Source organism: Ceratotherium simum, chromosome 21 (genome assembly GCF_057802395.1).
Source record: "Ceratotherium simum simum isolate JZ-2026a chromosome 21, ASM5780239v1, whole genome shotgun sequence".
Taxonomy (NCBI): Eukaryota; Metazoa; Chordata; class Mammalia; order Perissodactyla; family Rhinocerotidae; genus Ceratotherium; species Ceratotherium simum.
In genome coordinates, this window is record NC_141920.1 from 35,150,045 (window position 1) to 35,162,290 (window position 12,246).

The 12,246-nt window shown below is 42.6% G+C and overlaps 1 long non-coding RNA gene across 4 annotated transcripts in view; it reads right to left on the minus strand.

Annotated features, from left to right (window-relative positions):
- LOC147914281 (uncharacterized) overlaps nt 1–11,865 on the minus strand; it is a 160,988-nt gene extending 149,123 nt beyond the window's left edge. Inside the window, exons 1-3 of one of the 4 annotated variants that reach the window (XR_015555644.1) lie at nt 11,711–11,865; nt 5,482–5,599; nt 4,683–4,848 (exon numbers count right to left, since the gene is read on the minus strand). This is a non-coding gene — a long non-coding RNA (uncharacterized LOC147914281). The remainder of the gene's footprint in view (nt 1–4,682; nt 4,849–5,481; nt 5,600–11,710) is intronic. The other 3 variants (XR_015555643.1, XR_015555646.1, XR_015555645.1) reach the window with 3 other exon arrangements.
- Between the last annotated feature and the right edge of the window lie 381 nt (nt 11,866–12,246).

Sequence of the window (12,246 nt, forward strand, 5' to 3'; positions counted from 1 at the left end):
ATGTATCATCCCCCACAGACATGGTCCCACTCATTTAAGTAGAAATAGGAGCTTTTTCCCATAAAGGCAGTTGAGCAGACCACATTAAGCAAAAGGTTCCAAATCTAATGACCCATTAGTCATAGTCAACTGATGATCCCCTGAAATGACTGACCAGGTAACTGGGTTGACTACCTCAAGGGAAGGGTTTTTTAGGCCAATAAAGCATTTCACTGGGCCACTCAAGGGGCCCTTCCCCACCCTACCCCAAACATGATACACTCAGCAAGATGTGTGCGTTTAGTAGGGCTGCCAACTCCATTCCCTAGAGTGGGAACAGCTCTCACTTCCCCAAATGCAAGTACCACAGCTTCAGCCTCCATTCACAAGGACAGGGTGTGACCCCAGGAGCCATGTGGCTCATTACCTGTGCAGTGTGGGTTTCTCGTGGAGACATGGACATTTCAAAGGACTAGGAGTACACCGTCCTCCTAAGACAAGTTCAGATTCTCTCAAAGAGAAGGGCATTGCAATGTCACCAGTCTAGCTCTCAGGTTAAAAAAAAAAAAAGACACCACATCACTTCTTAAGATATATATTACATATGATTAGAACTTTATTCTATTTTTCTCCCTCTCTTAGCTGGCATTCCTTAGGAGTGGAAAAAAAAAAAAAATCAAAGGCAGTCCTACACAAAAGTCCACAGTGAAGTATGTGTAAGTGTCAGATTAAAACTAACAAAAGACAGGAAACAGGGAGTTAAGACCTTACTCAGTCCTGAACTCACCCTATTGTGCCTAGGTACCAAGGGGTCAGGAAAGAGCTCTGAGGTTCAGAATTAGCTGCTTCTGTTTCCTTTCACTGCTGAGATATTAAACTTCAAAAAATATTAAACGGACAAGAAATCCCCAAGCACCCATAACCCATACAGGGTGGTAATCTGTGCATATCTCTAGCTTTGAAAGGCGTGTTTCAGCCTTATACCTTTTCAAGATTGGAAAAACATCTGTTCCCTTTGGTAAATCCCCTTTTCTATGTATCTGTTTTCTGGCTGTCCAGAAGTCCTTTCCCTTTCACAAAATATGTAAAGAAAGAAAAGAAAGAGCGTGGGGGAGGGGGAGAAAAAGAAAGAAAGAGAGAGAGAGAGAGAAAGAAAGAGAGAGAGAGAAAGAAAGGAAGGAAGAAAAGAAGAAAGAGAAGAAAAGAAAGAAAGGAAAAAAAGAAAAAAAGAGAAATGAAAAACTTCCAGTAGGAAAAAGTAGGGATTTCTTATCAGACAATGACAAGCAACTTATTTATTTTTAGTTTTCTTGCATTCAAGCCTAATTTTCTAATCCAGGGTGACCTCCAATACCCGGTATGATTCTGATTCCTCTTGGTCATTTTTCAAACACGTCCTTCAGTAATAATTTTAAAATGTCTCCAGCTTAGCTGCAGGTGAGGGGAGGGGGTCCACCTCCTCTGCAAAGACAGGCTGCCCTTGGAGACTGTCGCATCTTTGCCTACAGTTTCCTCACCCCAGTGCTGGGATAGATGCTACTCACTTAGGAATGTGAGTCAGTTATGTGGAACCGGGAATGCATTTTGTATTTTGTATAAGGATGAACTACGGTTGGTCTTCCATGATCCGTAACATTGCTGAGGAAATTAGCAGGGGTTAATAACCCTCTAACCACCAAGTGTAACAACAGGCACACCTGGGGAGAGAGCCTCAGGATTCTACAACTCTGGGTCCCAAAACTCTTCTTCTTGGATGCTCTTCACGCTCTTTGACTTGAGACAGATGTTCCAGCAAATCTGTCTCTCCGGTCTGAGAAACTAAGACTAAGAGAGACGACTAAGGGTTCCTGCTAGTACAAATCTCTAAGGTGCATTTGCAGAGCAAGCCTGCGCCTGCCACTCAAGAGACACCCGGACCACTCCTCCTTTCCCATCACTTCTATCGATTTGTCTCCTTTTGCAACCCCCAAAAGAAGTGAGCAAATCTCCAATCTTCCTTTGGCCAAGAATCACGAAGCCCTTCTTCACATCTAACAACAATAGGAGTAATGTGGAGTCAAAATAGCAAACATTGAGACCTTCACAAAGTTTAAATAAGAAATAAGCTAGTGTCCGTCTCCCTCAGAGGGGTAAAAGTTTAAAATTGCTTCCTGCTTGCTGGCTAACACCCCCTCCCCACTCTCCCCACTGAAAAACTGAAAGCTATCCCTCTAAGAACAGGAACCAAACAAGGATGCCCACCGTCACCACTCCTATTTAACATAGTACTGGAAGTCCTAGCCAGAGCAATCAGGCAAGAGAAAGAAATAAAAGGGATCCAAATTGGAAAGGAAGAAGTGAAACTGTCACTATTTGCAGCTGACATGATTTTATATATAGAAAGCCCTAAAGAATCCACCAGAAAACTTTTAGAAGTAATAAACAAATATGGTAAAGTTGCAGGATACAAAATCAACATACAAAAATCAGTTGCATTTCTGTACACTAACAACGAAGTAGCAGAAAGAGAAATTAAGAATACCATCCCATTTACAATTGCAACAAAAAGAATAAAATACCTAGGAATAAACTTAACCAAAGAGGTGAAAGATCTGTACACCGAAAACTATAAAACATTTCTGAAAGAAATTGAAGAAGACACAAAGAAATGGAAAGATATTCTGTGCTCTTGGATTGGAAGAATTAACATAGTTAAGATGTCCACACTTCCTAAAGCAATCTATAGATTCAATGCAATCCCTATCAAAGTTCCAACAACATTTTTCACAGAAATAGAACAAAGAATCCTAAAATTTATATGGAACAACAAAAGACCCCAAATAGCTAAAGGAATCCTGAGAAAAAAGAACAAAGCTGGAGGTATCACACTCCCTGATTTCAAAATATACTACAAAGCTATAGGAACCAAAACAGCATGGCACTGGCACAAAAACAGACACACAGATCAATGGAATAGAATCGAAAGCCCAGAAATAAACCCACACATCTATGGACAGCTAATCTTTGACAAAGGAGCCAAGAACATACAATGGGGAAAAGGAAGTCTCTTCAACAAATGGTGTTGGGAAAACTGGATAGCCACATGCAAAAAAATGAAAGTAGACCCTTACCTTACACCATACACAAAAATTAACTCCAAATGGATTAAAGACTTGAATGTAAGACCTGAAACTGTGAAACTTCTAGAAGAAAACATAGGCAGTACGCTCTTCGACATCGGTCTTAGCAACATCTTTTCAAACACCATGTCTGACCGGGCAAGAGAAACAATAGAAAAAATAGACAAATGGGACTACATCAAACTAAAAAGCTTCTGCACAGCAAAGGAAACCATCAACAAAACGAAAAGACAACCTAACAATTGGGAGAAGATATTTGCAAACCATACATCTGATAAGGGCTTAATCTCCAAAATACATAAAGAACTCATGCATCTCAACAACAAAAAGACTACCAACCCAATTAAAAAATGGGCAAAAGACCTGAACAGACATTTCTCCAAAGAAGATATACAGATGGCCAACAGACACATGAAAAGATGTTCAAAATCACTAACTATCAGGGAGATGCAAATCAAAACTACAATGAGATATCACCTCACGCCCGTCAGAATGGCTATAATTAACAAGACACGAAACAACATGTGTTGGAGAGGATGTGGAGAGAAGGGAACTCTCATACACTGTTGGTGGGAGTGCAAACTGGTGCAGCCACTATGGAAAACAGTATGGAGATTCCTCAAAAAATCAGGGTTAGAACTACCATATGATCCAGCTATTCCACTGCTGGATATTTATCCAAAGAACTTGAAAACACCAATTTGTAAAGGTACATGCACCCCTGTGTTCATTGCAGCATTATTCACAATAGCCAAGACTTGGAAGCAACCTAAGTGCCCATCAAGGGACGAATGGATAAAGAAGCTGTGGTATATATACACAATGGAATACTACTCAGCCATAAGAAACGATGAAATCCAGCCATTTGTGACAACATGGATGGACATTGAGGGTATTATGCAAAGTGAAATAAGTCAGAGGGAGAAGGTCAAATACCGTATGATTTCCTTCATTAAGTAGTAGATAATAACAACAATAAACAAACACATAGGGACAGAGATTGGATTGGTGGTTGCCGGGGGGGAGGGGGGAGGGAGGGGGGTGAAGGGGATGGTTCGGTACATGTGTGTGGTGATGGGTTGTAGTTGGTGTTTTGGTGGTGAACATGATGTAATCTGTGCAGAAGTGGAGGTGTAGTGATGTACACCTGAAATTTTTACAATGTTGTAAACCAATGTTACTGCAATAAACAAAAAATTAAAAAAAAAAAAAAAAGAAAGAAAGAAGCTAGTGTCCATCTCCCTCAGAGGGGTAGAAGTTTAAAATTGCTTCCTGCTTGCTGGCTAACACCCCCTCCCCACTCTCCCCACATGCAAACACACATCTTTCATTTTCACTGAAATTTTACAAGAGGGAAACTCAGGTATTGAGGAGAATGTTATGCATTAGTCCTTCAAAAAAATAGCTCAGTACTTTCAGATGACAATAAAGGCCACAAAGAGGAAATAGTTAAAGGTATAGAGAGTGATTATGCAGTTTGTCATCCAAACTGGTTCAGTTTTGAGAGTGAAAGGGGGCAGGACAAATGCTAAACTGGACTGAGCACTACAACAAGAGGCTTAAAGTGGGATCTCCCAGGCAAACCTTGGGTGTGGAGTCTCCTCAAGGAAGAGTGACGCAGGTGTCCGGAGTTACTTCCAGGCATTTGTACTTAGAGAGTCAGTATGCAGACTGAGGGTCTTCAGCTGGACAGTGTCTGGCTGAACTGAGCCTTAGAAAGAGCCCTGCAGAATTCAGATGCAGGGTGGATCTGAGGAAACATGTAGACATTTTGGTTATTGCACTAGACCTTTGAGAAGTAATGGAAGCTTAAGCTGGATGACACCAATGGGATAAACGTCTTAAGATGAATAGACTTCTGCAACTTATCACATGTGGGAAACCTGAGGGTGATTTTTCTGGATAACTGAGTGATGCAGTGTTTTGGGGGAAACTAAGGCCAAAAGTTTAAGTGAGGTGCACAAATTCACCAACTAATAAACATATGGCCTTCATGTCTACCCTTTAGTAAAAAAATGACTATATTTCAATATGAGAGGGGCCATTAAGGAGATATGTACAGGAAACTGAGATCGGAGAAATTGCCTCGATTTTTGCAAAGTGCGGTAAGAACCTGGACTACAAATCTGAAGACGTACCTTTGAGTCCTACTCATTCAATCTCTAGCTTTATGACCTTTGGCAAATACTTGTCCTTTTATGGGACTCAGTCATGGCTCTTGAATCTCTGAAATAGGGATGTTCTTTCATTACTAAGGATGTGCAATGTCCCCTGATAGAATGCCCTTCCCGTCCTGTCTACATGAGAAGTCCTATGTGATGCCCAAAGTTACTACCTCTGTGAAGCTTTCACTGAAATATCACTCCCAGGAGACATAGCCTACCAATTGACCACTGTCTGCTTCCTCCTTGTGGCAGACACAACTTCCTTCTTCCTAGACACTTTCCAGCCAAGGGGTAACCATGTAGCCTGGTTCAGTCCAATGACACAGAAACAGACATCTGTTGAAATGGAGATCAAGAAAAGCTTTTACTTCTCTGGTAAAAAAGGACAGCTGTCGCACCCTTCTGCTCTCTCCCCTTCCTCTTCAAACTGCTTGGAACACTGTTATGATTTTGGAAATGAATCAGCCATCTTGTAACCATGTAGTTACTAATGAGAAAATGAAAACCAACACACTAAGGTTGGGGGTGTGGAAGCTGTGATAAGTGGGACGCATGTCATTTTGAAGCACTATGCCAGCCCTTTACCTAATTCTATCCTTCCTGTTATATAAGACAAATAAATTCTGCTCCCTAAGCTTCTGTGATCATTTTTTCTTATTTACAACCAATAGCATACATAATTGACATACCCTCTGTCAGTTAGCTATTGCTGAGTAACAAAGAACCCCACAAATCTACAGGTCAGCTGGGCAGTTCTGCTGATCTAAGACGGGCTCTGGAAGCATTGGTAGGCTGGCTTTTCTAGGAAGGCCTTAGCTAGGACAACTATTTTCTACTTCATGTTATTTCCCATCCTCCACCTGGCTAGCCTAGACTTTTGCACATGGGAACAGCAGGGTTTTGAGAGAAAGGGGAGCATGCAGGTCTCTACCACATTCTGTTGGCCAAAACAAGTCACAGGCCAGCTCAGATGCAAGGGGAGGAGTGGCGAACTGGAGTCATCACTGTACTAAATCTATCATACGATCAAAAAGTATGAGAGTGTAAGGGCTGGGACTGTGAGATTATTTGTAACTCCTAGATAGGAAGCCATCCTAAATGGTTTAAATTTATTTTCAGCCAAATGTTTGCTCTGCTTAATTCACAGGGCTGTTGAAAGAATCCTTTGTTTCTGATTCCACAGTAGATTAAAGGGGAGGCCTTTGGAGAGACAAAGAAACAAATACTTTACCACAAACTGAATTGCTGCCAGTATAAATAGATCTTTGGATGCACACTTGCAGGACAAGATTTTCACCTATCTCTAGGGACTGTGGAAAGAAAGAAAGGAAAGAAACCAATTGACAGAAGAGCTTCAGCTCCCAGTTGATGTTTGAAAGTTGAGTTAACACAGAGTAGTCCTTATCCTTGCCATCCAGTAATGACCACTTATTACCAGTGGGCAGCATATCATCATCTAGTTGGGAGAATACTTATCTTTGCCTGGAAGTAAAGTCTTCGATCTGATCTATATAGGGCTTCCCAGGAGCATCTTAAGCAAACTATCCCCACTTAGAAAACTTGTAAGATGATGTTTTGTAAAGGAATATTCTTGACCTTGATCAAGTTGGGACTAGACAGCAGTGTATCCACTGTCTCAAACAAATCAATGAATATTCTACCCCTGATACATGATATGTCAGAGACTGGCTAGATGCTCACCAAACAGTTTCATCTTCTTGGGCACACAGCCAAACTACATCCCCCTGACACCCTGTATCTAGGTGGGTACATGTGACTGGTTCTTACTAATGGAATGTTAACGGAAGATATCCCTATTGGTTTAATGCAGGAGTCAGCAAACCATAGCCCACAGGCCAAATCTGGCTCACCATCTGTTTTTATAAATGAAGTTTTTTTGGAACACAGCCGCCTCTTTATTTATACATTGTCTATGGCTCTTTTTGCACTGTAAAAGCAGAATTGAGTAGTTGTAACACGGGGTATGTGTCTCGCAAAGCCTAAAATATGTACTATCTGTTCCTTTACAGAAAAAGTGTGCTGACCCTTGGTTTAAGGCATCTTAAAGATGAGGGCCTATTTACTCTCTCTTCTTGTCTGCTCCCTAGAAGATGTCAGGGCAGTTTTGAAGCCAAAGATTGGACTTTGCAGAGGCGCATCATGAAAAAACAAATCCCTGGATGACCGCGTGGAGTAGAGGCCCCGGTCCAAACAACCAGCCCATACCCCACTCCTGCGGGACCCACACTGAACCATGATACGGGTAGCAAATAAAACTTTAGCATGATAAGGTACTGAGATCCGGCGCTTGTTTGTCACAGCAGCTATGCTACTTACTTTGACTAATATAAATTGGAAAGATATGTATCCAATGCAAATAAGATATTACAAATTTGAGTAATTGCAGCACAGAAAACTAAAGGCATTGGTCCATGGCTTATATCAAAGCTTGGAAGAGACAGGAGTGGTTACCATTTCCTCCAATATTGAGATGAGATGGACTGGCAGAGAACCACCAGAAACCACCAATTCTAGCACTGACCCTAAGGTTTTCCACTTGTACTGTGACTTGAGGAAAATTGGAGGTTTAAGCCTAATGAAATATCTTCCTGCTGGCTTGTCACTAATGCCTACCCGATTCTTTTTTATTATTAAAGGCTGCCCTGTTTTTGTTGAAACGTAAACACCCCAGAGAAGAGTATGTCAAAAATCACTAGTTACTCCATATTAAGAAGGACTTTATTATACCTTTTTAAAAGGAAAACTAGATAAACAAGCCAGAAATATATTTATATGATCTCAGAGACAATTAGAATCCTAGACACCTGGAAGAGAAGACCATGAAAAGAAATGTAGGTACGTCTTAGAAAAACGGAAGGTTGCTAAAATTTGCCCTCTTCGTTGGGTATAAGGCACAACTCTGGACTCTGAGATATTCTAAACAGGAATCAGAAACCTACTAATTGCCTTGAGCTCAGAGGCCAAACTGTTTTCCCTGTCCACAGTGTGCTTGTCCTTCACCTGCCTTGTCACCTCATTTTTACCAGGAGTCAGCTCCTCTGGGAATTCTTCCCTGATCACTCCAGATATGTCCTTCTTTTGTCTTCTACAACCCTTGCAATTAATAGATGCTCAGGAAAGCATTAATTTTACTGCATTACGAGTACAATTTTATACATCTGTCTCTCCTATCAGGTGTCAGACTGGGGCCATTCCCAGGCATAATTTCTGGAATACAGGATATGCTCAATAAATATTTGCTGAATTAATGGGCAACTGTTCTCTAGGCCAGTGGGTCTCCAAACCTATTCAAGAATTAAAATCACTTGAGAAACATGAAAATATGGATTCTCAGATATACTGAATCAGAATCTCCAAGGTAAGACCACAAAACTGTATTCACAAAGTGATTGTGGGGCCTTGCACTCCATGCTCCAGTCCTTCTAACCAGGAAACCTTCCTAGGAATCTAGTTGAGCTGTAGTACTTTTCTTCCTCATACCATGTAAAGTGAGTTGGAGAACATCATTTATTCATTCATTCATTCATTTCGTCACAGTTATTGGGTGCCTGCTATGTGTCAAGCACTATTCTAGGCTTTGGGGATACAATAGGGAATAAAATGGACAGGAATCCTTGCCCTCATGGAGTTTATACCCTAGGAAATTGGAGGGTGATGTTAAGTACGGATTATCATATGTTTGTAATAAGTGCTGAAGGGAGAAATTAAACCAGGAGAGGAATAGGAAGTGGTTAGAGAGGAGTTCAAATAAAGAAAGCTTCCAGTTCTATAAATATGGCTGCCAGAGAAGGCCACAGGGAGAAGGTGACATTGAGTAAAGATCTGAAAGAAATGAGAATGACAATGGTATTTGGGCAAGGAACATTCAAGGGAAAAAGAGAGCAAAAAGACTCCAAGGCAAGAACATTGCTGGAAAGTTTGAGAAGAAGCACAAGGCCATGAGTGAGTGAGAGGATGAGTGACAATAACAGGGCCCCAAGGTTAGAAGGGGGCACATCATACAGGGCTTTGCAGGCCATTGTAAGGTGTGTGCCCTTCCTCAGCATGAGGCAGAGAGCCATCGGAGGGTTTTAGGCAAAGGAGTGACAAGGTCTGACTTACCTTTCAACAGTCTCACTATGGCTACTATGCTGAGATTAGATTGAAGTGGGGACAAGGGTTGAAACAGAGAAATCTGTTAGAAAATTATTGTCCTCATTTATGCAAGAGACAATGGTCAGGCTGGGGTGTACAAAAGGAGGGGTGAGAAGTGGTCAGATTCTGAATATATTTTAAAGGTAGAGCCAACAGGTTTTGCTTATAGATCAGGAGTGGAATAAGAAAGAGGAGAGTCAAGAGCAGCTCTCAAGTTTGGGGGCTGAGACCAGAAAGGACGACATTGTCATTTACTGAGACAGAGAAGACAGGAGATTGAGCAGACTGTGGATGGATATCAGAAGCTCAATTTTGGATTTGTAAACCTGCAACACCGAAGTGGAGATCTAAATAAGGATAGAGGTCATATTAACCTATGCATTTCTTCCTCACTGACATTCTCTGGCTTGGACCTCCAATGCCCTAATTCGAACGTCCATTTTCTAAGGAAAAGGATAATTACATAGGTTTGTAAAATTGCTTTGTGAAACCGTAAAGGATTATAAGGTGAATGTTATTACTGTTTATACATGGAAATCCCAGGGTGGTGCCATCAACTCCAAGAAGGGCCTTTTATTTGGCCTTTGGAAAGCCAGGCTATAGGAAACATACAAGAGTCCATAGCCCCTCAGGGTGTTTGGGCCAGAGGAGTACAGGCTGGGCTCTTTGCAAGCAAATACAGTGCCCTTTCTGGAAACCTTCACAGTTTTCTAAACTTTTGGAAAGTTAAACCCTCACCATTAAACCATAGCCTAAGGGGACATGAAGTAACAGCTGACCACGCACACCCACCTCTTCTTGCCCAGGAAGTAAAAGCGTTATGTACATCTAGAGGAAATATGAGTTCAATTGAGACTATCTGAAACCCATGGATTTCCTTTTTAAAGAAACCATAGTCCATTCCTTCAGTCCATCTCCCACTTCCATCCCATCTCCCAACCACCAGCTCTGCCCTCACTCCCACCGTCAAATCTTGGTAGAAACAGCTGTCACCACAAAAGTCATTGCTGGGCTAGGACAGCCAGCTGGCTCTGTGATTCACAAACAAATTAACCTTGGGATTTTATTTTGAGCAAAGGGGCTTCCTATTCTATGTTCTTAGCGGCCATCCATATTTTTACTCTTGGATAAACAAACACCAACTCAAATCTCACACAAGCCTGAGCCATATTGTGGGTTTTCAGGGCCACTACCTACCATTGCTTTTTTTAAAAATTTGGTTCTTAATCAAAAGCTTTTATCTCTTGACAACTTTTCCAGTGACCAGTTTAAGTGGCTAGATCCATGCCTAGGGTTTGGCTTCTCAAAGGGGGAGGGGTGTGAACATCATTGTTCCATTAACAATTTAACAATCATTTCTCAAAGTGTAGGCAGAAGGCGTAGAATTTACAGATGACATAATACGATATTTTAAAATTTTAAGAAACCAGTAAATATATGTGTTGCCGCACAGCACCATCTACTGACCAGACAGGAAAAGAATGCGGGAAAGAGAGAGAGAAAGAAGAAAGACAGGAAGAGATGGGGGAGAGAAAGAGGGTGAGAAGGAATGAGAATAAGCTAGAGGCGAAGAGAAAAAGGAAAAGAAAGAGAATAGAAAGAGAAGGAAAGGAAGAAAGAAAAGGACTTTAGGTTTCCACTAATCCAAATCCTCATTCCATAGATAAAGAAACTGAGCTCGAAACATTTAGTTGAATTTACCAAAGGTGAAAAAGACTCTCAGGTCATCTATTTATAAGAAAAATCACTTTCACATTTTCAAGGTTTAAAAAATAATTAGGAGGAGGCGGAGTCAAGATGGCGGCGTAGGCAGACTCTGAACTCACCTCCTCCCGTGGACACAGCCAATTTACAACTACTCGTGGAAAAATTACCCCTGAGACAGAACTGAAAACTGGATGAGAGGAACTCCTGCAACAACGGACAATCCTAACTGGGGTGGAAGAGGCAGAGACTCCCTTCCGGAGAGGAAAACGCTGCCTTCACAAGCCGCCAGCTTCACGGCCGCCTGGAGCAGCTCACAGGTATGCAGCCTCCCTGGAGGCGCGGGGCCCTGAGCCGGGGAGCGCCCCCGCTGGGGGCATTTTGTGGACCCAGCACAATCGACACCAGTGGCATAATATCTGACTTTGCCTGCTACTAAAGCATTGGGGAGCACCCCCAGAAAACCCGGTTCACAAAGAAACTAAAACTGGCTCTTAAAGGGCCCGCGCACAAACTCACCCGTTCCAGAAAGCATCCTAAAATCACCAGAAAGAAAGGTGCACACTGTTTTGGTGACAAGAGACTCACCTAATAGGCCCTGAGTGCATCTCGGTGAGGGGTGAGACCTCTCCAGGGACTGGGACATTGGCGGCGGCCATTGTTGTGGCCTGGTGTGAGCGTGCTGACACAGACGCCATTGGAGTTCTCCCTGAGACCTGCTAGCCCAGGGTATGCTCCACCCGCTAGAGCACCGATTTAATCCAGCTCAGCCAAGGCAGGCAGCCCACCCTAGAGACTGGCCCCACCTAACAACAAGCCCTCAGGCAACGTGTGGGCCTGCATAGATTGGTGACTGGATTTTCTGCAGCCTGGCAACTGAGCTGACTTGAGCGGGGCAGGGTGTGCACAAGGAGCGGGTGGAGAGTGTGGGGAGGTGGCAGAGTGTGTGGGGCTCCCGCCGTGGAGAGACTGGGTCCGCTTGGGGAGGTCGGGGCGCTCACACGGGGCAGGACTGTGTTGACTGTGTGTGTGGACCTCTGGGCAGCAGGGCTTGTCAGCTGCAGAAGACTTGTGCTTCTCAAAGACCCACATAGGAGGTTTGCTCCACCTTCCAAAGCCTGAAA